Genomic DNA, 6,000 nt, shown 5'->3' with positions numbered 1-6,000 from the left:
ATTGACACATGTACATGTGCATTACTGAGGATAGCATTGTTTGTGTGTTAGTACACCTGTAGTTGGAAAGTCCATGACTGCCTTCACAACCACCGCCACTCCCATTGCCATAGTCAGATGTGGCCGCTGCTGTTTTGGACGTGACATGTAGCCTGTTACACTCCTCTCCCTGACAGCTACATGTGCCTTCAGTACCAGCACAACAGTGTTGTACAAATGGGTTGGTAGGCATGGGAAACCCATTCAGGTCTACCACGTGTATGTATGTGTGCATGTCTGCATATCTGTAGGGTACACCATTCTGAGACCACATACTCCTATTACAATACACACTGGCACACAATAGTACAGATATTGTTGTTGTCACCCATAGGTGTGGCAACGCAATGCAACACCCTACTATGCCTGTGGCATGTGTATTACATCCATATCCCTGTAGTACCACTGTTGTGATATGCAATGAGTTGTTTTGGCATTGTAGCCAATGTGTGATAGTAGGTATGTCAGAGTATGAAGATGGGTTCCAGTGTGTACAATATCCAGTGGGGGATGTGGGTGCTGTGTACACTGTCTTTACACCATGGTACACCTGGTATATGCCCCACGTACCACTTTCTGGTGGCCACTGTCACCATCACCTATACAGGTAAAAGATAACAGGATATAGCCCAGTTACACATGTGCTGTGTGCTGCCTATCTGTAACACATCGGACACATGGACTAGTTAGTTAGCAACAATACACCCAGGTCTCTAAGATGTGTGACTACCTGCTATGTGTCAGTCAATGTGTATATGATGGTTTGACACACTATGTATTCTCCATATACAAACATTACACCCCCATTACCATATTGTACCTGTCTGTGGATGTTCTGCATGTAACATGTGACCTGGTACATGCCTCACCCTACAGATGGTGTTGTGTGTGCAATGACAGCCACACAGTTCAATAGCATTACATACCTGGGTAGGGGTCTAGACACAGTGTCGCCAAGTAAGGATGTGTGTGCATGTGGATGGGTTGATATAAGGGTGCAGATTATACCTGTACCAGCAGGCCACCGGTCAATGTTGCACGGGCAATAACTGTTATACATATCTGTGACATGTGTGCAACTGTATACCAGATATGTCACCGCCATGGTGTCACCACAGTGACAAACCCTTGTGGAATATAACTGCAGACCATCCTCCTGCTGACACATGTACGCCTATAGCACAAATGGATAACAGTATGGGGATGGCAATTGGTGTTACCACCAGCTGAGATGCATCATAGCTGCATAGCTACACTACCTGACATGTATGCATTACTCATTACCCCAGACAACATCTTACACTGCAGTACATTGCAGCACTCTATTACAGTCAGAACCATATTAGCCTGTCCCTGCATTAATGTTATGGATGACAGGGATGTGGCATAGGTATCATCATATGCACAGGGTGTGTTGCTGGTGTGCCAGAGGCCGAGGGTGGTCCAAAAATGTGTCACCATGTGTGTGGGTGATGAGTGTGGTTCTTTGATTGGGACGTGGTGATGTGGTGTGTGTGTCAGTATGGGGTCACCCTAGGTGTGGTTGCATAGTGTGTGGGTTTGCATGCACACAGTTCTGACATGTGCCAGCCCTATTTGGGTGATGTTGGAGAGCTGCAGACCATACCTGGCAGCGTGTGCAGTTCACTGCCTCTGGCCATGGACATGCTGACTGTGCCTGCCAGGGGTTCTATGGGCATGTACAGGTACAGACCTTGAGGTGCTACTCTCCCCTGATGATGACATATATCCACTGGAACCATGTACCACCTGGGACTAGCCAGGGCCACATGCATGAGGCCTGCTGTGGAATGGTGTGGACAGCAGCCCCAGTGGTTTGCTGGGGCTGGTACTGCCGCTATGCGAGTGGCTGGGCATCCTGGCACGTCCACATTGACCACCAGCTGCTGGTGTTTCTGGCCTACATCCATACGGCTGTCACACCACTCCCACCACATGTTCAAGTACAGACATACCATGGTCGAAGAGGCCCACAATCTCACCCCACCATCTATCCATGACCTCAGTATATTCACGGAAAGCAACAGCGAGTTCATGGAGGTTTACTTACAGCTGCGAAAGCAGATCTCTGCAGCCTCAGGCCCTGTCTGGTGTGCATTTCCATACATGCCTGTGCCTTCTTTATGGCCTGTAACATGCTCCTGGTGGTACCAGTTGTAGTGCCTCTGCAAGGGGCATGATGACCTGCGGTCCTCCCACGAGCACCATGGTACATCTGCCGATGTGGTGGCCTTCTAGACATCTGACTGTGCCTACTGTGACCCAACACATTTGGCATGGACACCACACTTTCCTGGTCATTGCCACCAACCACCAACTGTCCCTCTGCTATGGTCACATGTGATGGGGTTTGTAGGGGCACTGTAACTGTGTGCGGGCTTGGCATGGCTAGGAGGGTGATGACACATGTTGGCACAGTGTCGGCCTCTGACAACCCCACCTGTGCCTCACCTGTACCATCATCATCATCCTCAGTGTCCGTAGGGACACCTACCTTCGTTTGTATACAGGAGGGACCCTGACCCACCTTGCCACCTGTAGGGGAAATAAATACACACTTTAAGACCTGTATAGCATTGCATAACAGTACACACACTCACACACACTCACACTGATAGTCCACCTTACTAACTCACTTTCCCTGGGTTTACAGACAGTCCCACATTCAGTTACATATGTTCCACATCCTGCATGGGACTTGCTAATATACACTCATTACTATTACCCACTAACATATCATTCCTCTCCATGCCTACATGTGTGATCACAACACCTGACCTGTTACTCCATTACCTCCATGACTTGGGTGGAGTAGGTTGTACATGACCTCACTGCTGTCATCCTTTATTACCCTGTGTATGGGCAGTAATGGTGTACATGGCCCCTGTATGGTTGGAGCTGCTACATTCACTACATATGTCACACATCAAAGCCTCATACTACAGTCTTGCTCAGTGCATACCACATCAGCTGCACAAGCGGCCCATCATGCGAACAACAGTACTACCTGGATACCACTCACAGATGTGCTGTGGTAATTCCCCATTGCATTTGTAGTGCTGCATATGTGGGTAGCTGGTTGTCTATCTGGTGCTGGCAATATTATGTGTATACCTGGTATGTACTTCCCCACTCACAATGCATGTTCCATGCTACAGACCTTGTTATGCTATCAGCTGTCCTGTGTTCACATATCAGACAGGTTGTCCTGATGTCCAATGTCTCACTCCATGTACATGTACAGGACAATCCCAAAGGGAAGTACTGCCATGTGGTCAATCCCACTATTGCCTGTGCATACATGGACACCCACACACACAGACACACGTACACACACATCTGACATGCATCATCCACACTCCACTAGATTGCACTTACAGACACAATCAACACACACACACACACACACACACACACACACACACACACACACACACACACACACACACACACCACACTCCTACATGTGGGTTTGCACAACATTTGTACACACAGTCCTCCCATTACCCTTCTGTCAACATGCATTACATATGGTGCTCAACAGCATGCAGTGCAACTATACTGACTTCATGCTAGTGGCAGTATACATGTGTATGAGGCATGGGCTGTGTTGGTAGGTGATGGCCCTTCCCCTTGTTAACACTGCACCCATGTACAAAGTGTTACTGTGGACCTGTTTCACATCCTGCCTTGTACTGTGCACCATACCTCGCAGGTGTAGAAACCATTGCTGCATATGTAGTACTGTGTCGGTTATGTCAGATCTACTGCTCACAGCCCCTAAGTGTTATAGCAACTCATACCTGGGATGATATGTGAACAGATATCAATTGTGAATGCCTGATGTTTTCATTACAGATCACAACATCAGCTGTACATGTATGACCAGTACAAGATTATTACACTGACAACCAGTGGACCTTACCATGGCTGTGGGGGTTGCCCTACTCATGTCCCAGACCTCTGCATGGTTGCAAGGTCTACTCATGTGCACATCACTTGGAGTGCACACACTGCTGTCATGAGTGCTGTTTGGTCAGGGTTACGTCTGCCACATTTACTTAACCTGATTGTGTGCAGCTGCAGCGATGGTGGTGTTGATTCACACATGTCCCTACTGTAGGCTGTGTATCCTGCCATACCTCACATCCCTGTGGACACATTGCACATTGACAGGATGTCAGTTATCTTGCATGTGTCTGTTGTACCCTTCTGATACCCCAGCATGGTCTCTACTGTGATGCAGTGCATTTCACAGCAACAAAACATGAACGTGTACAGCATGCAGTGAGTAGATGTGTTAGATGTGTGCATGGGATAATCCATAGCTATTACATGCCCAGTGTATTATCATGCATGAACACAAACCATACTCACTGGCTATGAGTTGCTGCCATGTTGGAATCCTGAAGGGACCTACATAGGAGTGTGAGAAGGTTGATGTCAGTGGCCACAGCTGTGGCATTCGTAAAAGGTGAGTGCAGCATTACATTACATCAACTGTAGAATTTCACAATATTAAAGATTATACACAGCTGTTTATTACTACTACACAGCAGCAGACTATGTATATGACATCTCAGATTTGCATGATGTACCTGTACAGATGCAGATGCATACACAAGAGTGGTGTACGGATGTGCCCTGGGGCCTTACCTGTGCATTCCTCAGCTGGTGTGATGGTGGCAGCCACCTCCACAATATGCCCTGCCAGGTGCTGTTGCTGCAGGCGGGCAGGTGCCACAAGGCTGCTGAGAAGCTCCTCCACATGGAGGAGAGGTGGATGGGCGGGCTTCCCCCCTGTTGCAAGGTGGTCCCCCTGTACATCAGCTGCACACCGACATACATGTCAAAGCAGGTCGGTGCCATGATGCTGGACCTGCTCTTAGCTGCGGTTATGCAGTCCGACATCATTGACCCTGTGGACTAGCTCGTTCCACAGGGTGGTCCTCTCCTGCTGGTCATGGGCTGTCCACCCAAACAGCTGTTCATAGTGCTGTACCAGATGGTCAATAATAACCTCAATCTCAATGGCGCTGTATGAGGGCAGACGACTGTGTGCCATATTCCCTGGAAGACATAAAGATGGAAACAGGTCTGAGCCACCCATACAGCAGGGTTACCATAGTTCTTATTACACATATTTGTCTCCCCCACACCATATCAGCTACAACAAACCATTCACAGAATGCAATTGTTGTGTCAGCTGCTTACCTACCATTGGGACATATGTTGTATTGTACCAAGCTTTGTGCTATGTGTCTGTGCCACAGTTTGTGCTATGTGTTTGCAACCATGCTCTCTGTGGGGACAATATCTTTGCTGGCCTATTACAGACTATTTCACCTGCATGCTATTGTCAGTGCCACTATAATATATATATATATATGTATATATATATATATATATATATATATATATATATATATATATATGTATATGTATATGTATATATATATATATATATATATATATATGTGTGTGTGTACATATAAGTGTAGATATATGTTGCACATCATTGATATACCTATGTCTATATGAGTGTCTGTGTATCTGTAGACATACATGTCACATTCTGTATCACACAGATATTTATCTATATGTGGGGTGCATACAGACATCTGGTCCACATTCTGTAACTGTCTTTCATTCACAGCTGCACTGTTCTGCCTTGCTGCAACACAGGCAGGTGTCACAAGTGAACACAGACTAACATTAAGGTGGTATATATGGTGTGAGATTGCTGTTATGCCTATTATACACCTATGGCATCCGTGCATGCTACATAACACATTAACATAACTAACCTACAAGTGGTGTGCTCTGACACCCATGTGTCTATCATGACGGCAGTACTTCCACCACCAGCTATTGCCCACACTAACATAACACACACAGATATTATGGCTGACATCTTTGTCATTCATTGCTGATCTGCAC

Source organism: Protopterus annectens, chromosome 11.part0 (genome assembly GCF_019279795.1).
Source record: "Protopterus annectens isolate FY-2018-M chromosome 11.part0, PAN1.0, whole genome shotgun sequence".
Lineage (NCBI taxonomy): Eukaryota > Metazoa > Chordata > Ceratodontiformes > Protopteridae > Protopterus > Protopterus annectens.
Note: the sequence above shows the minus strand (reverse complement) of the source record.